Source organism: Corapipo altera, unplaced genomic scaffold (assembly GCF_003945725.1).
Source record: "Corapipo altera isolate COAL_440 unplaced genomic scaffold, ASM394572v1 112, whole genome shotgun sequence".
NCBI classification, from domain to species: domain Eukaryota; kingdom Metazoa; phylum Chordata; class Aves; order Passeriformes; family Pipridae; genus Corapipo; species Corapipo altera.
The window spans coordinates 10,814,803-10,842,240 of record NW_020884899.1 but is presented as its reverse complement, the minus strand read 5'-3'; the positions used below and the strand labels follow the sequence as shown (position 1 = coordinate 10,842,240).

Sequence of the window (27,438 nt, the reverse complement as noted above, 5' to 3'; positions counted from 1 at the left end):
AATGCCTGTATTTGCCTAACTGGGCAGCAGAGTTACCAGTGAACCAGCCCAATGAAAGAAAATCTGCATTTTACCCCTGTTTCTTATGGCAATGCATGGAAACATCTCCTGTTTGAGTCATGCTGTCCTTCCCTTTCCCTCTCCCCAAAGGTATCCATAAGAATGCTGTGACATTCAGCTAGTGAATTTTTGGCATAGAAAGGAGAGAGCTGAAGAAATGCAAGAAGATTTCATAAGAGTTTCTCAATAACAAGTTTTTTGATCTTCCTAACATTATCCAGAAATAAAACAGATATTTCTGCTCAGCTGAACCCAGCTGGCTGTGTGGAAAACATTTCAAAATCTGCCACAAATCTTTATTTTTTTTTCTAATGTCTGTTAATTTACTTAAAACAAATCAATTAAGTGTCCTAATTACAACTGAAATATATAATTATATAGTGCACTCAGTTCAGTGCATGCTAATGAAGCAATCACCACCTTCTTATTAGTCACTCTGGAAAACTAAACCCAAGTGGGAGCTGACAAGGTTTTTCTGCATCTTCAAATGAGGCACTTGGTCCATTCTTTGCTTGTTTCTAAACTTGAAACTTGAGCAAAACAGGCAGCAAAAGGTACAGGATCATTATATTATTTGCTTTTCTTACAGTAAAAATTCAAGAGGAACTATCATCCCCTAAGGTGGATCAGCTCACTTAGAAATTAGAAAGTATTTTTAACATATATGTTAATATTTTGCAAAAAACTTTTAGCAAATGAGTATAAATTTTAAAAGGACAGTACACAGCTCTAATCTAATTCAGATGAAAAGTATTTTGGTGAGTGTGCTTTGCCTGCCTAAACAGAAATATTAGAGCAGCTACTTAAATGGTAATTGATAAATGCATAAAATTACTACCATTCAAACTGCAAATCAGTTAGCAGAATTCAATGAAGGTTTAAACATTTCATTGCATTAATGATATAAATGCATAAATTTACAGAGAGCAGCATCCAGCCATTTGGCAGCTTTCCACTGTATTTACTTACAGGTGATAATGCATTTAAAAAGCATTTGAAGCAGAATATGTATTAAGCACTACTAAACTTGCAGAGATTTATTAGCACAAGCTTTTAGACTGTCTCTGCCCTGAAGCAAACTCATTTTTATTTCTGAAAATTAAAAAAAATAGAGCAATACATCATTTTAAGAAACATCGGCGAGGACGGTGTGGGAGTTATCTTAAAATCCAGTATTTCTTCATGACAAGTGTAGGTCTGTAGCCTTCAGCTTGTATGGGACTGACTGATGGGACTGCCTCAGAAATGCTGATAATATCCATAGGATGTTCATTTATACATTAGTGAAAGGATGGACATTTGGAAAACTCTCTGGGATCTCCAGAGACTAATGATCTGACACTTCCAGCACCTTAAAGTGCTCTGATTTTTCAGACAGAGCTGAAATCCTGTCCATACAGACAAAAATCAGGCACTGCCAATTCTTTGGGGAACTTAAGCTAATGAACATTATTAGTTCTCCCAACAGATGAGAGCAAAGACAGCAGGAAAATATTTGCAGGTATTTAATGGTATTTGCAGAAGTGTTCTATGAGCATTTGCAGGAGAGGGTGAATGCAAAAGAAAACATCCTAAATATGATTCTCTCATAGAAGACCTTGGAAAGTAAGTATGTGTCAAGGCTTGAGACTTCCCTTTGAGTTGGGATAAACCAATGTGATTGAGGGGACTGGTCAAACAAAATGGGAATTGCGTGTATCGTGTGTTGAGGCAGCCTGGGATGTACTCCCATCTCTTCATTTCAGCAACAGCAAACTCTATTTGTGGCTGATTAAATCAAAGTAAACCCACCCACTGTGAAGAGCTCACATGCCCCATTCCTGTGTCAAGGCTTCTGAGATGCACCTGGACCTTAAACACAAAGATCACTTTTGTGTGGAGGACATGCAGGAAGGGTGGCATTTCTTCTCACCCAGCAATAGCAAAAGACACAGCATTCATGCCCCAATTCCTCTGAAGGCCACTACACCTTCTTAATTAGTGCTTTTAGTAAGAAACAATGTAAATTAGTGAAGATTTGCCACATGAACCTTCCCACTTCCCACCAAGGTCAGAGATGCTGGTGCTGGAGGCCCTGCATCCTGGATCTAGCACGACGACTTCAGACTCCCATGATAAAATTCCAGCTGTCTCATGCCTGGTACAGTCAGGAACACAGAGGCTGTGTAAACAAGCCCCTTCTGATCTGCTCCAGATATACAATGTCCTGCCCTTGGGATTTTGTGTCTATACTGACAGGGCAGGCACCCTCCTCTCAGCTGGTGCATGTTCTGAATGGATGAGCTGCAATGAGTAGATGACAGAGATTTCTCTCCATTTTAATGCTTTTCTGGCCAAAATCCTCTTGAGAATTCAACTCAGCAAGATCTTTAAATACAACTGAGAGCAGGATTTGGCTCAGGGAGTGTTTCCCTATTTTATTCCCTACAGCTTTTCATTACCACCTTCTAAATCTGTAATGAAACCAGGAGTGTTTTTACGGTGCTCTGTATGAGAACGTTCCTAATAAGTAGCTCCATTAAAAATAGTAAACATAAATCATTTATTAATTTTATGCATTTCTAAGTCCACTTGAGAATATTTTTGGCTGAGCCAAGGCACAAGTAAAGGTGTTAATTACTATCTTACTAGAGCAATCAGTTAATAAGGCAGTTAGGAGAGATGTTTGTTGGGAGGTTCTGGGGTGCCCTGAGGCTACTGAAGTCATTGTCTGGGATAGAACACCACCGCTGGAGCTTGCAGGAGTCTGGTGGCACTAACCCAAAGCCCTCAAGGCCTCTGTCTGCAAATTAGCTGAGAGGAGAGAGCAGACACCAGGTCTGAGCAGGGGAGCTGTAAACAAGCAGGTAGAATTCCCGGCGCAGGCTCCCACGGAGTGGAGCAGTGTCTGGGGCCCCTGGGAGGAGTGTCTGGGGCCCCTGGGAGGAGCCTGCCAGGGCCCACTCGCTGAGGTGGAGATGGACGGGGAATTGGGTTCAGTTTCCTTCTCCCCCAAAACAACAGCAGCCTTTTCAGGGCTCTGCTGTGTCCTCAGGCCAAGGAACAGAGCTCTGCACCATTTAGAAGGCTGAACATCTTGGAGCAGCTCTGCTCTCCCTGCTTGCCCGTTCATCCCCTGTGAGGACCCCAAACGCTTCCAGACTCCTCCAGGACAGAACAGCTCCTTTATTCACTCTCCTGCTGCACCAGAACTGGATGGACATCCATACCAGTGTGGTACTGACCAAAGCCATCGACTGTCTGACCGTGGCCAGGTCACCTTTGCTCCCACTGTGTTTCCAGAGAGTTCAACACCACAAAAGCCACTCTGGTCACTGGTTCTTCAATCCAGAGGCCACAGACAGAAGGGGTTTTCAGGTTAAATGCTAAAGGTTCAAGGAGAGCAGCACACTGGGGCATCTTGCTCCTCTTTTGCCTGATTTCTTCCCTGCTCAGTAACTTGTATTCTCCACTCGCCATTGCAGCGCCGGGTGACAAGAGCTAAACAGATCCATTAGTGACTTGCAGGAGGGAGGTTATCCCAGTCTCCCAAAACCAAGGGAAAACCACAGCTGTCTGCCCTCAGCTGAGGGTGTGTCAAGGAGCCTGTCCACAAGGGAAGTGTTTCTGGTTATGAATTATATCCTACACCATCCCTATGGCCCTATTAGGGATGCACTCCGAGGTGCTCCGGGGGTAGCCTGTTCTAGGAGCTAAATTCCCCCCTGTGGGATGGGAGAAATATTAGAGGAGTTGCCAGAGAAGGGAGGGGAAGAAACCACTTTCTGATGTACTTCAAAGTCAGATAATGAGTCTTTCTGTCCGACATCACTGGGGGGGGGGGGGGGGAGTGGGGGTGTTGATCTTCTGTAACTTCAAAAAACTTGAACTGATTTGCAGCACAGAAATCACCTTAAAAATGCTGGTCCTTTTACTTGTCCTCCCTAACCCAGATAGCCCTCAAAATATGGCTGTAGGAGAGAGATCCCATTTCACCTGCACAATGGAGACACTCTTTACTTGAGACAAAACAGACCATATCCCAGATCTATCCTACAGTTTGGAATAGTATCTAAGCAGAGGACTGTTCCTTGTCAGTGAGGGAAGTACTGTCATTCCCACTTTTCAGATGGTAAATTGAGAAAGAATGAGTTGGACACCTTATCCAAGGACACAGGAATATCTGTAATCACGCTGGAAAGTGAACTGAGATCTCCTGACTTCATCCATGGGGTGCTTAATACACCCCCACTTCAACCGTGGGGTTGTTGTTGGGCAGATTATTTGTTTCTTTGAGGAGATTCAGTAAAGCTTCCAACAAATCTAGCGTGAACAGCCCAGAGCTGACACTGTCTCCGGGAGCTTGTCCTCCACTGGAAGAACGTAGATGGAAAATAAATATTAGATACATTTAATTCATTATTTAATAATCTGTGGGGGTTTATGCTGGAATAGCTGGCTCAGGAGTACAACCTTGGCCAACCATGGCCCTGATAGAGCTCCAGCATCTCCTCCTCACCACAGGCAGGGAGACATTTCAGAACCATTATACTGTAGAGTTCAATTGAAGAAGACGACTTTGCTTTTAAAGAGATTTAAGTTGATTCCCTCCCATAAATTCAGTAGCTGCCCCAACTATGCCTCATTGAGGAAACTTCCTCTGACAAGAGTCATGAATTATAACCAGGATAAAATGTTTCATTAAAATACAGATAAGGGAAAGTAGGAAGCAAGGTTTTTGTACGGATAAAACCAATTTTGCTGCAAAAGCAAATCCTTGGCCATTTTTCAGGTCAGTAAGTTGAAGCCTGGGTGTTATAAATCCATCATCAGTGTTTTCTTACAGCTACAGCAGCTGACACATCTGAATCACTGGGAGTTAAAAGCATGCCAGGAGAAATGAGCCCCATCAAAACACATCAGGAGGAGCCATTCAGCGCTGGTTCCTCTAATGTACCTGACTGCTGACAGAACAATATTGGCTCACAAGTCCATCAGGAACAAATGCTTGCCCATGGAGGAACTGATTTAAGTGTATCAATTAAAAATTAGCCCCAGTTTCACTAGAGGGATGGTTTTAAGCATAATTAATGCAAAAAGCTTAATAGTGTTCTTGTGGAGGTTCAGTGGAGTCTCTGATGATGGTGTACATGCAACACTCCCCACGTCCAAGGGGGTGTAAATGTCTCCCTCTTGCACTGATCCACTTAAGCAGTTGTAAAATCTTCATTATATCCGTGTCAGATAGGTTCAGTTCAGAACAGAACTGCCCAGAAAACTATCCCTCTCTCCCCTACAAAGCACTGACATTTCATTAAAAAAGATGTTAATGATTAAGGAAACAATTGTGGATAAAATCATCTCCAAGTTTTTTGTTTTTCTGGTGAAAAATGCATGTGAAAAAGGAGCTTCTTCCCCACAATGTTTAAAGGTCATGTTTATGTCTAGATTCAAGTAAACAACTGATTTGTCAGTAACATTTTGATCATTATTTGCCCTGGGTGATAATACAAGTTAATTTACAAGCAAAATGAGGTTAGAACTTCCATCTGTGAAGGAAGAAAGTCCTGGGGATTATTGCTGTGCCATCATTAAGTATAGGACACTTTGCAAAAATCCATGTCAGGGACAAGGGTTTCAAGTGTGTCTTGTAAGCTGAAATACCCTAAAATGGAGGGTTTGACAGTGGGTCTGTCTCACACACCCACAGTGCAGGGTGTTTTTGTCCCTGTCTGCTCCGAGGGCCCGTGTGACTCAGGACAAGGAAGAGCATATGAGGCTTTCCAGAAAGAGGAGAGCTTGGGGTCAGCTGTGGGGCATCAGGATGATCCATCATGATAACTCACTGCCCAGGCCAGAGAAGTTCCCAGGACAAACCAGGGCAAAGGTGGGGGTGGGAGAACCCTTCTGGCACCTGGTGTTTCAGGTATCTCTTCCCTCCGTCCCAAAGAACTCATTTTTCTCATTCTTTCCAGAGTTTTGTGACACAGGCATGTAAATAATGAAGACAGAAGAAGTTGTGTCAATGACTTCCATAAGAAAGACTCGTATTCAGTATATATTTTCTTTTTTTTTTTTTACATAATCTGTACAGAACTAAAGGAGTCTTGAGGAAATCAGTCCTTCAAAATCTAATTTTTACAATATATTTTTGGAAGCCTTTATATTTTGGAAACCTTTATATATGCTACAAATATATACCATATATATAGTATATATACTATATATCCACACTATATATACTATATTCTGTTCTGAGGACATTCTACCACTCTAAATGCATTCATATTTCAGGTACACAATACCACCACAGTTTCAAAACCAAACATCTGAAGAAAACTTTGGGAGTTTAAAAATAAGATATTTGTTATCTTAATGTTAACTGATGATGTTTGAAGAAATCTGGAATGGTATTAATCACTTAAATTACTCATTGATTTTCAATACAAATGTACCGAGAGATGAATATGTGTCTACTGGTCATGTTAACCTGCCTTCACCCAAAAATAATATTTCATGTGATACAATGAAATGTTACAAAAATGAATCATTAACTTCTAAATTTGAGCTAAGACCTTTAAAAAAATGAAAGATGGAAATTTTTAAAAGTCATTTTTCTGTGTTTTTTTAATATTTCACCTCCGTTTCTCATGCTTGATTTCTCTAAAGATTTAGAAATTCCTTCCCACAGCCATTCAAAATAATACCGAAAAGCCAGTGCTTGATGACCTGGGCCCTCAAAGCCCTGTGCAGCATCAGGGCCTGTCCCAGCAGGACACATTCACCCAGGAGGGTGAATTTGCAATGCCCTTGCTCAGTGCACCCGAATTAACCAGTTGTCAGAGGGAGAACAAGGTGCGGGGCTTGTCCTCACTTCTCCAAACCTGAAACAGGAGCAGCAGGAGGGATACAAAGGCACCTCCAGGTTTTCAGTACTGTCCTGGGTTGCTGCATCAGTCTGAACAGCTGTAATTTACAGGAGGAATAGGAAGCAATAATCTGCTTTGTAGCCACAGCTCCCATTTCTCGTGTTCCACCCAATGCCATTATTTAGAGATTGGCTTGTGCAACTTCTCTATTTATTGCTGGTTTGTTTTTCCTTTTGTTGCAAGAATGAAGCTGACAGCTGAACACATGTACCTACATTATGAAATCATGCTTAACAAGAAAAAGTTAATTAAGATGTTACAGTCTTGGCCCATGCCCTGAACGCTGACAGCAACGCCCCACAACTGCCCTGGGAGTGACAGGATTGCAAGACATGGGGACTCAGGAATCAGGACATGCTGGGAGAGGCAAGGACATTGCAAAGGTCTTCTTGGCATGGTCAGAGCCACCACCACCTCCTGTCCTCCCAAAATGCAGCCTGCACACCACAGGGAGCACAGGAACACCACTTTTTTAACAAAGCAACTCTTGAGGGCAGAGTGACTAAGTTTCTGATGTGAAACTGCTTAAATTCAGCTGGGTACAGCTGACCCTTCCTTAGGAATTCTTAGCCTCAAAATTTAGGGTTTTGTACACCAAAGGTGAAGTCAGTCTCCTCCACACTCTGGGTGGGTTGACAGGTGACCTGGACCACAAACAGCAGGACTGAGCAGTGTCTTTCTGCAGGTTTCCAGCACTTCCCAGAAAGGTGTCTCAGCTGAAGGACTTGGAACTCCCCACATTATTCCAAGAGGATTACATTATTCCCAATACAGTAGGAATAAAAAACACTCTGTATTGTAATATGAACACAGTGTAGCCTTTTTGCAAACCAAAAGCCTCCAGCCACAACAGCAGCAAGAATTAAAACCACACTTCCAAGATGTCCAGCTACAGTATATGTTTTATCATTATTCTGCAGACATATGTTTTGTGTGACTTGGTTCATTTATTTCCTTTTTGTTTTCAAAAGCTAACATATGGCCCTGAACAAAAATTACACTTAATTTTTTATTTGTTCAACTCAGCTAAAATCACAGCACTTGTTTTGTAGGGGGTTACATAACAATGTGCTGCTTTGTATGACTTTTATGTAATTTAATTTCAGTAAACTACCCTGAAATAATTTAGAAAGTCTACAGAGAGTTTGTGCATTCAGTGTTAGGGACTTGCATTTTACACATTTATTCATGTCAGACTTAAAATTCGATTTGAGTGTGGGAGTTGCTTCCCTGTTCCTACATGGAGATAAAACCCACAACAGGCGACAGGATAAATTCTTCCATCTTATCCAGGACTAGAAGGGAAGGCTGCTAAACTCTGACGATCATGTACTCAAATGGAGGACTACTGGAAAAAAAAGAGAGATGGTTCAGGAAAACCATTTTTCAAGAACAGATTTCAAAGAGGTGGAACTGTCCAGTGGAAGGCTGGGATTGCCTGATAGCACTGATGGACAGACTGGACAAAGGAGACAGGTGACAAAGGAGATGATGAGAGCCCCTCACTGGTCTGTCTGGAAAAATAATAACAAAGTGTCTTCAGGAATATGATTGTATAAACTGGGGGAAAAGCCATAAACTGGGGGAAACCTGGACACCTCAAAGCCGCTGATGAAGATGCACAACACATCCTAGAGCAGTCAGGAAACCAGTGCTGGTTTCCTCACTTATTGTTTTGTCCAGATCTATTGTTCATAGTTTTGGACAGATCTGAAGGATCCTTTTGGAACAGCTGCCCTCCTGCTGAACAAGGCTGGACTGCTGGGAAAGAGTGTCCTTGAGCAGGGCTGGGGTGAAAGGGGTTAACACAGACTCTGAGGGTTTAGTGCTGGTTTTTTGGAAGAGGAGCACATGTGGCTGGTGTTCCTGAAAGCCAGGGAAAATGTTGGTGAGGCCATAGATTAAGAGAGTCTGAGAGGGGATGATCCTGAGCAATGGGGCCAAACACACCAGTCAAGTTAGGGTGGCACTAAGGGAGTCCAGACACGGCTCTGCTGTAGCAGGAAATCAGAAATGAGATAGAAGTGACTGAGAAAGGATGAAAAAATCCATCACAGACACCCAAGGGGTCAGGAGGAGAACCCCTGGCAGCAGAACGTGCCCACACAGCATTGAGAAGTTGGTACCAGATCACTTTTGAAAAGAACAATTGATTCTTTCTGAAATTGCTTCCCCAGAACTGTTTCTTCTGAGGAAGCCCCAGGGAATCAAACGAGCCGTCAGATTCTAACACTCGAACCTGCGTTTCTTCTCCTTCGTCTGCTTTCCTTCCTCTTTTGTGTCTCTTCTGCTTTCGTAGGGAGCGTGTGGAGCAGACGGTTTGACATCAGAGCAGGGGCTGGTTGCGACAGCGAAGGCTGACGAGCAGGGAGGAGGGAAGGGCAGGGGAGGAGGGAAGGGCGGCACAGACGTGAGGGACTGTCACGTCCCCGTCACCGGGACCACGCACAGCGCTCCTCGCGCTGCCGCCAGGGACCGGCTCCCTCCTTCCTCCTCCAGCTGGAGCGATGCTGCTGTTCCAAAGGCTCCAGAACACTCCACACACGTGTTTTAAATTACAGATAACTCATTTTGATACGCCTTTTCCTTGGAAAAGGCAAAATCCGTGCAGCGGGGTTTGACAACAATCAAAGGCAGGTTTCCCTGGGAGATGCACATCGAGCTCTGCCCGTGGCTCTGGAGTGTTGCAACACAGCTCGTAGCAACCAGGGAGAAATCAGTTCTCCTTTCCATGGCAAGGGGTTGAAATACTAAAGAATTTAATTGTATCTCAGGAAAACCACCTTAGCAGATTGGTGAAGGCGACTTCCTCTATTTCTGAAGCCTGACCAGCATCAGGGCCACAACTCCAGCACGGTCAAGATTAAGCCTATTGACTAAAGAGATCATTATTACACTTAAATTCCTATTAAGGTTTCAAGGTACCAAGAGGAGGGAGTGGTGGGGGAGTAATGAAGTTACAGCCCTTTATTGTACAAAGGCAACTCGAGACTTTTTTTAGGATGTTATCTATCAGCCTGTCTGGCAAATGTCTGGCTGGTAATAATGTATCCGTCTGCTGAAACAAGCCTAAATAATGCATCATTATATCAATAATTAATAGGCACACGGGTCAACAAGTTCAAGATTGTTACAGGCACAGGAGATGGGAAAGAAATGGCTCATTTCAGGCCCTGCCAGGCCTGACATGGCGAGCACAGCTTTGCAGGAAAGTGATGGAAGGAGTGTTGGCAGCCAAATGCCTGAGTGGAATGTGCAGAGGACACCCTTGTGTCTGCTCAGTCCCTCCTTACTACGGAAAACAGGAACCCACTAGGATGGCACTTCCCAGGAAACAGAGGATTGACCTATTTGAGAAAGAGAGGCAGAACTTGCCCTTTGATTCAGACCTTCACCGAATGTCCCAGAAATACCATGTTCAACACCAAAAGAAGAGGGAAATGGCTCTCAAGGTTGCTGTTTCCACCATGAGATGTATAAATCCGACACTCAAGATCTTTTTTTTTCTCTAAATAAAAGATTTTATCTCATCTGCCTTTACCTGTCTGATGGTCAGGTGCCAGAGACCAGCTGAGACTTCCCCTATAGCCACAGAAACAGATGTGTTCAGATGATGACTCAGATAATCCCAAGGAAAGGTTTTCAACTGGAATGGGAGAAACACCCTCCGAAGAAGCCCCGCTCCTCAGAGGGAGACCAGACAACTGCCTTGGACTACACGGGTTTTAAATGTCTGAACACAATCCAACATACAAACCACATGCAAAATGTTGAACTCTGCATCCTTACCATGACTGAGTGATCCAGGAAACATCAAGGAGATCCCATCTGCTGGAATGGCAGCAGCAGCAGGTTGATCTTCAGGTTCCTGGAGATGCTCACGCAGCTCCAGTGAGCTCTGAGGCACCACAGCACAACCAGAAGTCAGCCCACAGAAGGAAGAAGGAATTAAAGTATCCCATGCTCTTGATTTGGGAATCTAACTTCTCTAACCACACTCTGATGAAATGTGAGCCAAATAGGCCTTGCTGATTTCAGTACAAGCTGACAATAACAACAGGTCACCTACTGACCAAAAAAATCTGTGCCTGAAGTAGCCTGAGGTATTTTAAAATGGAAAAAGAAAAGAATCAAACTTATCATATGAAAGTGAAATAAAAATCAGAGGGGATGTCAAATATGGAGAAATACGGAGAAGGAGGTTTAAAATAGTAACATCTCTTTTCCTGGGAAGAGTGCAGAAAAGCAGGGTATTTTCCTAATTGGAATTCCTCACCCTCAAACCAGGAGGGTGGGCTCCCATCCGACACAGAAGCCTCCTGACATTATTCAGGGACAGAAATGCAAGATTGAGGTTGCTGTTTGTGAAACAAAGAAACAAAGGAGGCAAACTATGATGGTGAAATCTTCTTCCCCTGCAGTTACAGTCAAGTCTCCACATATCACATGTTCAAGCTGATCTATGCCCAGACATCCCCCCCCAAACTTGGGACCCCTTAACAATGAAAATGTTATTAAAAATCTCAAAATATGATGTGTTATGAACACAGTATCTCAGTGAATCAATTATACTGTGCATGTTAAACTTGTCTTAATAGCAGTAATTTAAATGAGTGGGGGAAAGAATTAAGATTTTGGCCAGGTTGGGTTTTTTGGTTTGTAGTTTGCTCTTCGGTTTTCTGGTTTTTTTGGTTTGTTTGGATTTTTTTTTTTTTACACAGGTCTTGTATAGGAAAACACAGCAAACATCACAGCTCCACTTTCAGAAAACCACAGCCTCCTTACAACCAAGGCAGTACAGAGGGAAACTGAAAGTAGAAAAGAGACTCACAGGGTGCAAAGGCAATTCTAGTAACAATTCATTTTAAAATGCAGATGACCAAGATAGAAAAATCCCAAATTAATAGTTACAGTAAACTTTGCTTTTAAGGCTGTGTGATAAGTTAGTTACTGAAGATTCTGTCAAAGGGATTTTCTTCAGAATTAAGTCCTAGGGTATATGGAGGCTGGTTTGTCCTCTGGCCTGTTTCTAAACAACGAACACCAACTCTGCTCACTCAAGGACTTGCACCAAGCTCAGAGGAGTGACACCAACAAGTGAGGTCAATACATGAACCACTTCTGAACTAAGAATAATACCAGGAAAGTCATGTAGTCCCACAGCTCATACAGTCAAGGCTCTCAAAAATGCATTAGGAAGCTTTCTTATTTTTTTCTTACAGAGCACATGGCCTTGGGGGTCAAGTGTGCAAAAGCACCAGAGGACTTGTGTGCATCACCTCACACCCAAGAGACTCAAGCTCTTGGAAGCAGATTGTATAGAAATTAGTTCCTAAATGCTGCAGCCACTTGTCCCCTCAAACTCTCTCCCAGACAACGCTGTCCTCGTTTCTTGGCAGTCTCTGACCCATCAAGGAACCCACCTGTGGAGGTGGCTGTGTGGGGCTGTGTTCAGTCAGAGCACACACCCACTGAGAGATGCAAATCTGCACTTAGCCTTGCAACTGTAAGATTTTACAGTAAATGCCAATGCCATTTATTTCTGTACCTTTGCCTCAGGTCAGAGGTTCACATTCCCTAAGGAGGACAGGTCCTGGAAAGTGCAAGGGGCTCTGCATCACCAGGCAGGGACGCAGGAACAGGAACACAGTACCCTACTCCTGTGTCTCAATCCCCTCCTCATCCCCTCCCAGCTCCCATGGGAACAAAACCAGCTGCTTACAAGCCCCATTTATACATCTGAAATCCTATGGACATGGCTAAAGAGTGAAACCAACCTCTGAGGGCACCTGCAAGTGATTCCAAGATGCAGTACACTGAATAGGAAAAGAAAATATGGCAGCAAGGCTTAGTGGAGTGTAAATTTTCCAAATTAAAGACACTACAGCTCTACAGAAAAGACCAGAAGAGAGGACTCTGGGCATGAGGTGTAGTGCATCATTTTATAAAGAGCCTTAGGTATGTAGATACCAATTCTCTTTCATCCCTAGTGGCTAATTCCCTTCTCCTTTGAACATCTATCTAGAGTACGGGGAATGGCTTCCTGCTCCTCTCCTAAGGATAAAACAATGAAGGTCAGTTCTTTCCAATGTACAGAACTGATTTCCAAGGTTCACTTCTGGAGTAAGAACAAACACCCCATAGTTCAAAAGTAATTGATCATAAAGACACGTTTTCCTCAACTTAGTTGTCCTGAAATGAGGATTGTCCTGAAATCAATACTCATGATCCTCACCATCTTCTGACTCTTGTGCTGATGTTTCTTGGACTTCTCTTTATGACAGATCCATTTTTATTGTACCAAGTGCCTCTGTTTTTAATGCAAAAATGTTTTTCATGCATCTAGGCAAAGAACTGGACTTCAGGAGTTGCTCTGTGCTCACAGAAGTTTGGTAGTCAGCAAATTCCCGTGGTTCATTTTGTATGCCCAGTTACTTGATCCCAACTCCTTTCTCACCCACATGATGCAAAGGATTATTCTTCTTCTCATACCTTGGAGTCTTTTGATGGATTTAGGGCACAGCTCTTAAAAATGTATAAGAGAGACAGGCATCGCATGATTTTGCTATGGATATTTTATGAGCAAGTCTGGGTGCACACTGTGGGCTTGAAACAAAAGACTGCACAATGTGCTACTAGGGCAGGAGCTGTGTCATTATGTCTTGCATTCAAGGCTTCTGGGAGTCTTGGGCAAGAAAAACAACAAAACAAAGGCATGGGAGAGATGGCAGGATGGAGTAAATGGGTCAGGACAGCACCGATACGCTGCAGTCATTGTTACTAAGACCTGTAATTCAGTCCTTTGTCAGAGAACAAATCCGATTTAGGAAGCAGCTGCCTGGCCCCTCCTTTTTTATTGGCTGTTATTTGGGGGTTGTATTTGTTAGTCAATTGACTTGAACTACTACCTTGAGAAGATGATACCAGTACCTACGTGGTTTTCACTTCTGCACCTGCAGCAGCTGCAATAAGAGGTTTTGGTACAAGAACCACTTCAGCCATTATTTATTACTGGAGTGATTAATTGACATCTGGAGTATAAACTTCCACTGCCACTGGCCTAATCCAAGGTGTTGGTTGACATTTTTCAGAGTATTTGGCTGCCAAAGAAGACATCAATGACGTTCAGGCATCTGAGCCTTTCAGATGTGCTTTCAAAGCAACGCTGCTTTCCTGAAGAAGTCGGGATGTGCTCAGTGCTCAGTACCTTCCCATTTCCAGACTGTAATTCCTTTGACGTGTCTTCAGGGTAAGATGATGTTCATTGAGGCCAAGGTTACTAAATGCAAGGAGTTGGATGCAACCTCTAGCCCAGCAAGTCCTGAAAACTGACTTCCTAAGGCTGGGAGGCATCCCAGGGAGGAAAGAGGCTTCTTACCTTCTTTCCTAAGGGTCTGTGATGACTGATCCCCTCAAGACAGGACATAGGTAGGGCGCACCCTTCTAATCCAGTACGAAATTTCCTCTTTCATATTCTACTCACTGAGATGTGCATGAGCAGGAGAGATTTCACCAAGTTTAGACCTTCTCCCCTAGAGAGAATTTCTACTGTGTGCAACAGCAACAACCCAAATTCTCTGTCATCAACTTCAGCTTAAGCCTGCAGACACTGGCAGTGTTTTGTTGCAATCTCATTTATCATGGTGGGCCTATATACTAGAAATGAAGCACCAAAGCTCTCGTGATGCCTTATCTACTCCTTGAAAAAGATGGACACGGGATGGAAGCAGGGATACAGCTCACAATCCACCGCTCATCAGCCTTTCCAAATCTACTTCTCTTATCATCACTGCAAACACAAAAAATGCTATTTATATTGCCTTTATTCTATTTATACTGTTTTCATTATTAGATAACACAGAGCAACACACTCATGTGGTGCTTTGCGACGGGAGAGCTGGAGGAACCTGCCCAGCTAAATACCAGTAACAAATACCCGAATTCTAACCACATGCACATGCATATAAGGGCACCTACAGCTAAAAAGGTGGGTGTTTTTCTTGCAGTCTTACTCAGAAATGAACTTTTAAAGAATCAGCTCTGCCAGAGATATTAGATTCAATCTTGTGTTTCAGAGCAGATTCATCACCAGGGAGGGCATAAAGGAATTTTTACGCGTTACTTTTACACGTCACTGTTTTTCCTGTGGGGAGATTTGAGTCTCTTAGCAATATATTCAATGGATCCATGGTTTATACAGCAACCCCGTAATAATACTTAGAACATACACAATCTCTTGTAAATATTACCTTATTATACTAAATGTAACAACTTCAATTTGCTATTTATGGGAATGCTCTTTCTCAAGATGCTTCATAGTAGAAGAATGTAAATACCTCTGAAGTGGTAGTTTCTATAGAAACTTATTTTTCCACTGAATTGTAGAATAAACAGCCCAATTTTCTACAAATCTGGAGCATCTCTCCAAAGTGGCAGATAATGATACTTTACAACTCTGTAGCCATTTCTGTCTTTGAAGTTTGCTGTAAATATGAACTGCTCATGCCTTCAGGAGTATCCTTGGGTGGTATCATTAGTCTTACTAAGAAGGAGAGGTAAAACAGCAGGTAAAAGACTTTACATAGAGTAGGATGTCACTGCCCTGTAGCCTGATATGCATCACCTTTTTATTGCTGGCTCTGACAGTTCATCTTATCCCAAACTCAGAAACCATCAGTTCCACTCCCAGCAAGAACAAGTCTGTCTCAGCAGTAGCTCTGGAATGAGAGATGAACACAACCCCAAAACAGACATCAAAACTAGGAGTATTTTTTGGAAGCTCAGTCAGTTTTGCCCTATAGATGTTTGAGGAGTTACCAAGTTCATCTCAGGGCTGGCAGTGCTGCTGCATGGAACAGCTCTGGGCTGGGACTGATTTGTCCACAAGACTTCCAAGAAAGCCAATACCAGGAACCCCTGGCACCAACACAGCCTGAAGGAGTGCCCACAGAGCAATCATGAGGAATTCTGGACACCCCTCAGCCCCTTGGGGAACACTGTGTCACAGAATTAACTAGGTTGGAAAAGACCTCTGAGATCATTGAGTCCAACCTAGACCCAACACCACCTTGCCTACTAGACCATGGCACTAAGTGCCACATCCAGACTCTTCTTAAAAACACCTCCCTTCCAAAGTCTGATCACGCCCTCTGCAAAGAACTTCTTCCTAATGTCTAACCTAAACCTCCCCTGGCACAGCTTGAGACTGTGCCCTCTTGTCCTCGTGTCCATCAGGTAAGTTGAGGAAAGAAACTGAAACTCCCTTTTTTACAGGGGAAAAAACACAACACCACTTAAAACACGGTGCGAGCGCAAAGCCCACTTGCCCATGAATGATGACGTGTGTCCCCTGACCCCTTCCCACTGTTCTGGCTCCCTAGGCTGCTGTGCAAAGTGCTTGGGCACCTGGCCCTTCGTTCCCCAAGGGATGCTGCCAGATCTCCCTGTGGCTAATGGTGCTGTTCCCGCCATCCTGGCCCCGCGCAGATGCCGAACGTTCGTGCTGAGATCAGAGCCGTGGGAGTCGTCCCTCCTCCACACACCAGATGGTTCTGCATTTGTTTTTAGTGCTTACCTATCTGCTCCTCAACTCCTGGGAGTCATGTGAGTCTGGGAAGAGAATAAAGAAAAGACTTCCTCAACAGCCCACAGAAAAATAATTATCAAGAAGTTTCCTTTTCACGTGTTATCTCAAAACACGGAGAATGTGCTCAAGAAGCATTCAGAATCTCCTCACAAAGGAGAAAAATCAAGGGATAGGGGCAGATGTGGAAAGTTCCTTGGTATCCAAGCAGTGTGGACAGCTCAGTCAGGGCTCCCGCTGCTCCAGGGACAGACAAGACACCCTTCAGGCCAGAAGACTAGATTTTCCAACACTGTGGTGCTTTCCAATATCACTGCATCATGAAGAGCAGGTATCTTTCACTTTTACCTTGTCCTTCCTAAACCAGCAGTGTTTGAAAGATGGCGGATCTGCCTAATTTAGCAATGAAAATCCATCTGATTTCACTCTTTCACTTTTAGGAATGGACATGTTTTGATTTTATCTAAACCAAACAGTTCATACTTCTGCACTACCTGTGCAGTAAATGAACATGAAAATAGATAAACAAATAGAAACTAGTGCAAGTGAGGCATTTTATAAATGTGTGATATTTTCTCTCTGGATTTTTTCAGCCTGGTACATCCCACTAACTGTTGTGATTTATTCTGCAAGTTGAATGAGATCCAGTTCCTGGGGGTATATAATTATGTCTAAAAATTTTTTCTCAAATTGATTGCATAAAAAAGCCTTAAAGTGTGACCAACCCATCTGCATTCCTAAGACTTACAAACAAGAAGGCAAATGGGGAGATCTCCAAATGAATTTGCAGAAAAAGGGATCTCAGGAACACCTTGAAAAAGCCTCTTTGTGGATACCTGATGTAGATGAGTGTGGTAGTTTTCACATGGTGAGACAGAAGATAGGTCGTTTTATCCCTGGAGCCTTGGATCCTGCCACGACTGGTGCTCCTTCCCTAGTAACCCTCATTTAGCAGGATAAGCAGGGCAGGAGCAAATCCGAGAAATTATGGGGTCAAAATCACATCCTGTAATCACGTTGTAGTGATGGAAGCAAGAGGAGGCACCAGCTCAGCTCACAGCAAAGTGTAAAACCTAAAAATAGGGAGCTCTACACAGAAAACACCCTCACCCAACTACGCAAGCAGAGCCACTCTTCCCTGATCCTTCCTTTCCTTTTCCAGATCTCTCCCGCCTCCTGCTTGGGTTTCTCAGCGTTCCAATCAGAGCAATCACAGAGCATGCAGAGGGGTGACGTGTGCCAGGCACCACCAGTGGCTCCTGCTTCCTGCCAGGAACCAAGAGGGTGTCCAGCAACTCACAGAGGTGATGGAATTGCTAATCCCATTGCTGTGGCCTGCATGGATATGGCTGGAAGTGCAGCATCTCTTCTAGGCAGGGAGAGCAGTTTTGTAATGAACCAGAAATACAAGTGTCACCTCCAATCAGCAGGCTGGGTATCCTCATGGAAAAAAACAGGGTTTGGGTTTTAATACAGGAATACTGTATTATTCCTCATTTTCTTCTTATGGCTGGGCTTGATGAACATCCGTTTTCCTTTTCCCCAGTGCCAATGTCTGTTGCTCTCATATCCTGGTCCCACTTAACTCCATCCATATCCTTCCATACTGTATAACCCCCTTCTCCCCACCAGTGGTTTCCCTTCCTCCCTCACTTTTCCCACCACCAGGAGCCCTCTCTCCTCCTATTCCCAGTGGAGAGCACTTTGCTCCCCAGCTGATTTGAATTCCTCCCTCCTGCCGTGGGTGGTGAATCATTCACAGTAATGGCATTTCAGAACTCCACAGTGAAGGTGGGTAGACTCAGTCCTGAGTGGGAGTGCATAGAAAGTACAGTGTTAGTGGGTACCTTCAATCCCAAGACCAGAAGTTCCCAAACTTCCCCTGGATATCTGTGTTGATGGCAGCTACCACGGCCAAAACCAGTGCCATGCCATATATATAAATGTAGAACATTTCTTATTTAATATTTATGTATTATTTATCAGTATTATATCATATAATTACATGATACTATTAGCAGGGATCAGAGGAGATTCAGAAAGAAGTTAGATAGAAATATCTAGAAGAAAAGAAAGTGAAAATTGAAAAAAAGGGTTTCCATTCCATTTTAACATCTGAGGGACAGACTTCTTACTGTGAAATGCTTCTATGTGATCAGTAGTGCCCTTTCTATGAAGAACCATTGAATGTAACATTTTTAAACTCGTGGCTTATCAACTATTGTCTTTTCTGCTGAAAGCAGAGTTTAAATCTTGCCTTAGCCCTTGGAGATTGTCTTAACTCATGGATCACTAACAAACCCCCTTGTAGTTCCAGGGTGATTGAAACCAGCAGCCACAGAGACTCACCACAGTTCATGTCTCAGTGACATTTTCATTCTGAGTCACAATTTGATTCAAGGCAAGAAATCAAATTGTCACTGAAGAAAGTTCTGCAGTGTTCTTTATCACCTGAGCACATGAAACAGAAAAGCTACAGTATGAATTGGCCCAGAACTTGATGTGCTTAACAAATGTTGTTTAATGACTCTGTTCAGAACACCTACATGTTTTGTTCCTGTTACTTGTACAGCTCTTACATGTGACAAAGAGACTAATTTTTCAACAGAGGAGGAAGAAAGAGAGAGAACAGCTTATGGACTCTTTTTTCTGAGTATAATAATAGCAGTATGGGGCTCCATACTAGCTATGTCTCAGTGACTTCTTTTAAACATGTTTAACCTATAATTGAAGGATAATTTTTCTCATTGCCAACTCTGTCAGCTCACACTGACATCAGAAAACCCAACAGTGTTCTTTCTGGCTTATGTTTCATCACCAGTAAAGAATTCTGAAAACTAAATTGTCCTCTGTGTGCATGAGTATAATCCTTAAAATTATGGCTTTGGCCACATTTGTGCAATACCCCGTGCCCAGCAAAGATGCTGCAGTGAGTACAGACCCCCCCAGTCACTGTATGCACTGGTGTGTCCTGGGACACAAATCATGGAATCATGGCATGGTTTGTGTTGGAAGGGGTCTTAAAGTTCATCTTGTTCCACCCCCTGCCATGGGCAGGGACACCTTCCACTAGACCAGGTTGCTCCAAGTCCCATCCAACCTGGCCTTGAACACTTCCAGAGATGGGGCAGCCACAGCTTCTCTGGACTGCAGAAAAACTTAGCAGACAGAAGGATATCATGTTGCCTTTTCAGAAAAGTCACTTCTTAGATTGAAAAATCTATTTAAACCCAATAAAATTTCTGGTTTCCCTTAGTCATGCTTCTTCCGTGTCTGATCATGCCACAGTTCAGATTCCCATGGTGCAATTAAAGAGACCACAAGTGACAGAGAAAACAAATCTGAGCAAGTGTTACATACAGAAGTATTGAGGACTGTAAAAACTCATTTTCAGGTTTTTCCACTTGGATTTCAGACAGAGGCTAGCAAAATTTACAGTAACAAACTTTTTAATTCTCACTCAATTCAGGGAGTGACTCAGCACTGCAAGGAAAAGCAAGACTAAACGTTGCGAAGTTTTGACAAACCAGCCTAGGAATGAGCAAGCAGGAGTCCAACTTGGAAGCAGTCACAGAGTTTGCATCTGAGGAAACTTTGCTGATTACATTTTGGAGGGGGTTTGTCACAGGGCGGTCCCACTGCAAAGTGAAATCCCATGTGTGCATTGAATCCTGCGCCAAATAGTTCCCTTCTGGGTATAAAAGTGGCCAAAGAATTCCAGGAAGCCCTTCCTTACAGAGGAAGCTAATTCAAAGTCCCCAAATGCATATCAAAAAACTAACTTTCCTTCCATGTTTCTCAATCTCAGGCACCTCTTTCTGGCTTCAGGGCAACTCCACCACTGTTTTCGGAGTTCTCATCTTTCACCCGAAACCACAGACAGCTGGTCCTGAGGAGCCACTTGTCTCCAGCCTGGGATAACTCCCAGATACTGTTCCAGTACTGCTCCCAGATACTGTTTCTGGAGAGCAACCCCTCCGATAACCTGCACACTCAGATAACCCCGGGTTCCCTTCGTGCGTCTCCTGACAGATCTGTTGATTCGTCCAGCTCCCAGAGGAGACACTCTGAGGAGGGGTCAGATGAGGGGTATCGGAGATAAGGAAGATGCTGGGATCTGGGGGAGGGCAGGGGGAAAGGGAGGAGGTTACACGGGACCAAAGGCTGGAGCTGGTCATCGTGGAAGATGCTCTGGGGTGAACGTGCAGTGTGGGCTGCAAACCCAGCTGGGAAATCTGTGTTAATCCCTATAGTTTCTACACTTCACGTACAAAAAGAGCATAAACATTTTTCTCCCTCTGGCTAATTCTTATGCAAATAGAGAGAAGTTAAAAGTCATAAGTTAATAGAAGCTGCTGCTCCCCCACCCAGGTTCACATCAAGTCTCAGCTTCACAGGCACCAAAACACGAACACATCTTGGCTGGGAACAAATGCTTCGTTCCAGATCCAGGCTGGATCAAGGAACACTGGCGTTGGAGCAGCAGCTGGCACAACCTCAAATCTCCAGGAGAAGCCATCAGAGGACACTAAGACTGATCTCTTCCTGTGCCTATTGCAACATATCTGCTTGGGCTGGGATTCCAGGCCATCCTCTCACTGATAAACGTCAGCAGGCAGCGTGTGCTCCTGAAGGCTCTGACATCTGTGCCCAACTCACACTTGCTCCAAAGGTTCCTGTTTCATATCCTGTTCTGATTGTTTCACGTGTGTCATGTACATTAATTTCAAGTACACACAGGGGGGAGAAAAGTTTGTATGCATAAGGATTATAAAGTTTGAGAATTTATTAGGGGTTATAAACCAGCTTGGTGTTAAACCCACATTCCCACTACACAATACACACGGACACTGAGCACCACGGGTTGTATTTCAGGGGAAAGTTAAGGCACAAAAATAAGTTACTTGGTTTCCAGCAACCTTCCAATGGGCACCTTCAGAGACTTCCTAATTTTCAGAGTCCTTACCAACATCACAAGCTGAATGCCAAAGCCCGCAGCTCTTACCCATCCCAATACACTGCACTGATGGAAGTCCTCCAGATGCAGCAGATCCCTGTGAGATGGGAACAGGGAGCAGTAACAGATACAAACTAGTACTGGATGCAATGAATTTGAAGGGAAACATTTCTCTCAAACAGCTGCAATGTGTTGCAGAACTTTGAAAAGCTTTTGTTTCTTACCTGTGAGAAAGAAATGTTTTACTTTCTAACAGACTGAAGGCTGCACAGACACTGCTCTGACAGGGCAGACAGCCACAGCCTTTTTGCCATGGAAGAGCTCCTGAAGGCTGTGCTGCCTGTTCCTGCTATTCCTGACAGCAGAGGTGGGATCACAGGCTGCTGTGGGGCGTCCTCAGCTCACACCCACAGAGACTCATCATGCAATTCTCTGCCGACATGATTTTTCCTACATCTACTCCTGTGCTGGGCACTAATCCAGGGAAGTTAAAAACCCTCCCCTATGACACCCACTCAGCACTACAGTATCTGTTTCCCAGTCCTGCTGATAACTGTGCCTGTTTTCTGTTCTAATCTTGTCCCAAACACATCAGGATGCCCCGAAGTGAAACAGCAAAGCAGAACTCAAACAAAAGCATTTACCTGCAACAAAGTTTTCCAACAAAAGGGGTAAAAACATCTCCCAGCCCAAACCCAAGAGAGCATCCCAGCTGCTGTCTGTGACCCTCAATAGCAGTGACCATGCCAGGACATGGAGGGCTACATTCAGCAATGGGACACGAAATATTCCATGCAATAGAACACCAAGGGCAGGGTCCTTGGTTCTTACAGTCAGTGAATAAGCAGGCCCTAAGACACTTGATGTAGAAGTGTATTTCCCTGATAGGAATGCATTCCCATGCCATCTCCAAAGTGAGTGTAAGTCTTCAGTGAGTAATACAACCCTCCTTCCTCTGTAGCCTATTCAAATTTACCTACCATCATCAAACAAGAACTGCAACACACAGTTACTGCTGCTTTTGAGTAAAATGTGAGAATAGACCAGACTCTCTGAGTTACCTGATTAATGCCATTGCTCACTGTGCTCCAGGTGTGCTCCTGTGAGCAACACTTACACCTCCTGCCAGCTCCAAAGGTGCAACAGGTAGAATATATCCATTCAACAGACCCATTACAGGTTCCCATTTCAAGCTCATCTTCACTGACAGACAGCATTTATTTAGGAACTGGGCTTTAGGATTCACATGCATTTCCTCTCCAAGACAACACAAAGACCTTCTTTCTTCCAGTGTGAGATGTGCCCTATAAAAATCTCCTGAATTGTTTAAACACCAACATAAGGACTCTGCAGGCTGAGGAAGAGAGGGTTGTTCTTTGAAAAAAAAGATTTTCTTGAAAAAAAAGATTCCTCCTGCATCATTGGTTCTGCTTAGAAACTTAGAGGAGACTGTTTTGTGTACACAACAACACTGTTACAGATTTCTTTCAAGACTGAAGAAAGGGAAGTTGTGAAAGGGAACTCCTACAGTGTGCAGCTCCCTGAGCCTGCAGGTCAGCCCAGATGGAGGAGACAGAGCCCTCAGAGCTCACTTCACCTCCACCTCTCCCCTTCTGGGAAGGGTTTCATCAGTGTCACAGAGGAGATGTTCACGGGTGCTGCATTCCTGAAGCATAAATCCTCTCATATCACTACAGGAACAGCAGATCCAAATGGATCATGGAGGAGGTTATTTGTACCTATTTATAGCACCTCACAACTCAAAACAGGTTGGAGACTGAATATGCAAATAAATTCATCTGCGGAACCAAAGAATACAGTTTTCTCAGCCATCAGAAATGCTCTGCATTTTTTGATTTTTCTGTCTCCTAAAAGAAATATCAAATAATGCTTGTATGTATTTAACTGTTTCTAACATACCACGGAGAACAGTGAAGAGTTTACACTTCCCTGAACATGACCTGAAGGCTTCAAATTCATTCAGACAGGAAAGCACATACCTTTTTAAAGATAAATTGTGTGACTACAGATATAATTCATACAGTGTGTCCTTATTTTCCAAGGAGGGAAAAGAGAGAGAGATTATCACCATGAAATATCAGCCAGAGATTAGACAGAGTATGAAAGAAAAAGATTAAAATGTGGATTGTGGCTCTTGTTCAGATACACATCTTTGGTGGAGTAAATCTCACCTAATAAGTCATTTTTCCTCCATCCATCAACCACTAATCCCTGGTAATGGTGTTCCAGGTTACCAACTGAGTGGAAATACATGGAAAATGCAGGCAGGGTGCAGATCCTGGATACCTGTATTTGGGATGCTGTTGACACAGCAGCAGCTTGGGGTGCTCCTGCCCCAGCCATGTTTCCTGTCTCTATAAACATGCTCTGTTTGGAAAGGGGCTACTCTGGGCACACATGTGCACTTTACAGCTCCTTCTGTGCCAACATAAATCAAGCCCAAATGCCATCTCAGTGACATCATGTGAGACTTGTGCTTATGGGAGTCCACATCCATAAGCAAGTGGGTTCCAAAGTAATTACTTTGAGGAGTCCACTTACATTTCAATCTCCCAGCCAGACAGGCTGCCTCATGGTTCCCTCAGCTTTTCAGCCTTAGACTCCCCAAATTTCACTCTTCCATTTCCTTCACTTCCTCACCTTTCAGGGTCAGAGCTTAACAGGGCAAAGGGAAATGAAACCGAGCAAACCAAAACAAAACAAGCTGCGAAGCAGATTAAAGCCACGTTTGACATCCAGAGGTACATGGTTCCTTTTTCAGCTGCAGGTATGAAGGAGTAATAATTTTGCACCCAGAACTTCACAGTATAAACTTGGTTTTATTAAAAAAAAGGAAGTTTTCTAAGTGTGTCTTTGCTCAGAAAACAAGTCGTGGCTTTTTAAATGTATTCTATTTAATGGTCAAGTCAGCTGAATTCTAAATTGCTCTTTTCTGATTGCTTAGAAATGGTCTCGGAAGTAGAGAGAACCCTTATGCTTCCCTCAACTCTTGGTGCTCTAAATGCACGTCCCTGAGGGGAAGGTGTTTGCAGAGCAAGCCACAGAAATGTGTGCTTCTGCTTTTTAGAGAGGATGGATCTCCCTGCCAAATGTCTTCTCCTGAGCAGGACCAAGAGAACTGCCCTCAGCCTGTGGCTCTTGCAGAACTCCTGCTCTGCCTGAACTATTAAGTAGCATCAGTCTGCTCAGAGAAAGTCACTTGTTAAAGACAGGGTCCAGTTCCTTCCCCGGGAAAATCAGATAATTAACTCCCAATACCTTCTATGGAGTCTGGATCAAATGTAAATGAAGAGACATGCAGTTAGCCATGGGATAAAATGGCCCATCAGATTCAAGAGGAGAGATGCTTATGGGAGGTAATTGGCTTCTGCTCACCCAATTTATACAGGCTGCCCTGAGTCAGTGGGCATGAGGTCATTTCATGGGATCAGAACCAAGGATTCCCATGCCTTTAGAGCAGAGCAAGCCGGAATGGTTTCACAGAGCCAACGCAAAGGTTCTTAGCTTGGTCCCACATTTCACAGGGATCACAGCCTATTTCTGCAGATTTAATTCTCAATGATTTTAATGTTTCTGTAAGTAAATGAACAGGTAGAATGACTCAACAAAGCCATTAAACAAGACTAAACTTCCCAGATATGATTTAACTTAATTCATGGTCATATTGGACCCTCTGGCTCATGTTCAGAGTTGTAAAGGGTGGTTCTGGAGCTCAGATGAGAAACAAAAGCAGCTTTTCAACATGTCATCCCAGATTCAGAACCAAAATCTTCTTCAGCCACAAGGCAAATGGATGATTCTTCCAACCTGGAGACAGAAGAGCCCTGGAAGAGAACCCACGGCAAGGATCAGCCACATTTAACAAAGGAACAAGCAAAGTGAGAGCAGAGGAGATAAAATGAATGTGCAAGTAGGAAGAAAACACAGCATGGACTTGAGGCTTGTCTAGATTTTTTTAGTTTTTAGGAAAATAAACATCTTTCATCACATCCTGTCTCTTGCTTTCATGATCATTTTGCAATTTTCAAATTTTTATCAGCCAAAAAGAGAACAAACTGTACTTCGCACATGCTGATGAGCTGATGAGGTGATACCCTGGGCCAGATTAGGGATCTCTCTGGTCCTTCTTGTATCTGTGGTTGCAAATACAAACAAAAATGTAACAAAAAAGTAAAAGGAAGTTTGCTATAGGCAGCTTTAGGCAAATCTGCCCACAACAAGTTCCCTTCTCCTCCCTAAAAATCAAGGTCTGATTTGCACCCTGTGCCTTACACAACTACTAATTATTTTCAATCAGTCACTGTAAATGTCCTCATAAACTGCATAAATGCACCTCTTGCAGGGTTTTCTTCTTCCTGGTAGACATTTTGTGAAAATTAATTCGTTTTAAGATCCAGATACCTTCAAAGATGCTTTAAACAGCAGCATATTCCGGCCTCACCACAAAGCTCCTGAAATTTGTACCTGTTAAGTCCAGACTCCAAAAATGCAAACAGGTGCACACAGAAGGGGTAAAATGCAACAATTTTCCATAATGAGGTAAACATGTGGCTCAGCTCCTGACACAGATCTGGGAACATGCCCACCTTCCAGCTGTCCCTGGGAACTGGCTTGTGGCTGCAGGGAATTCCTTCAGAGAAGAGTGAGGGATGAAGGAAGTGGGAACAGAGACACTCCCTGCAGCCTCTGCTACTCCCAGAAGTTGTGCTTTTGGGGAGAGGGGTCAGGGAGCCTGAATTAGTGGTTTGAAATCAGGGGAAGAGGTGAAACAAGTCTTAGGAGTATGTGGGAGGACAGGGAAAGAGAACTAGAGAACCAGAAATCCTTAGGTCAGTGTTATCAGCAAAGGACTGTTCAATAAGCCAGGAATGAAATCATGGCCTGAGCAATGACTTTGTGCCACCAAGAGAATCCTGTGGGGAGCAAACATGGAAAGGGCAGGCTCAGCCTGGGGTTTCACACTTAGGAGCACAGGCAGGCAGCCCAGCTAAAGAGCTGAGGGGAAATGATTTATGACGACAGAGCTAAATGGTTAAAAAACAAGTAAGGGCAGACATAACAGTCTACAAATACCCATAGGAGCAAATGTCAAGGAGTGTGAGGAATTGTTTGGAACAGCAAGATAAATTTCCCAAGACTAAGGTGCTGTGGCTTGTGATACACTTGCCCAAACAGCTGAGGTTTTGTTGGTGTGACTGTTTGGGCAAAGGACGAGCAAACCAAAGGCAAGGACCAAATCTGTGTTGTACAACAGGTGAAGGAGACTATTCAACTGTGCCCCATGTCCAGGTGAGCTCCATGTTCCCACCACCAGAGGAACTATTGGCAATGTTCAGCAAGGTACAAGAGATGGAGACAGTATTCTGGAGCTCTCCTGTAGCTGCTTTTCCCCTTTTTGTCGTAGCAGCAATTACAAATCTGATTTAATCAAGGCAGTTTCAGGCTGATTGTATGAATGAAGAAGTCACACAGCTGCTATCACAGAGGAAGAAGCACAAATCATCACTCATAGTTAAAAACTGTCCACCACGATTATCACTACAATTAACATCCAATTTATCCTGGATAAAGGATAAGTGTTAAAATTGCACCTTATCTCATGCCCACTTCAGCCCCTGAAATAGCTCTTAACTGGAGTTGAAGTTTGTTCTGTGCTGAGCACCTGCATGAGGGGTGAGATTCAAGGTCATGTTTCAGGAAGGGAAAGATTCCAGCAGGAGGCCTGGGGGATGTGCCTGATGCTCCACATGAGGGAAGAGAGCTGCTGGGGTTGCACTGAGCAGGAATGCAAGGGAAAGGGAAGGAATGCAAAGTAAAAAACAAAAAGGACCTTTGAGTTTTGGTTCACAGCACGGCATTGCAACTGTGGCAGGGTCGGGAACGGAAGGCTACAACCAGCAAGGTACAAA

At 43.6% G+C, this 27,438-nt stretch overlaps 1 long non-coding RNA gene across 2 annotated transcripts in view; it reads right to left on the bottom strand.

The window, feature by feature from the left end:
• The window catches only part of LOC113950026, a 118,849-nt gene that overhangs the window by 38,623 nt on the left and 52,788 nt on the right, over positions 1–27,438 (bottom strand). The gene's annotated exons all lie outside the window — the stretch shown is intronic.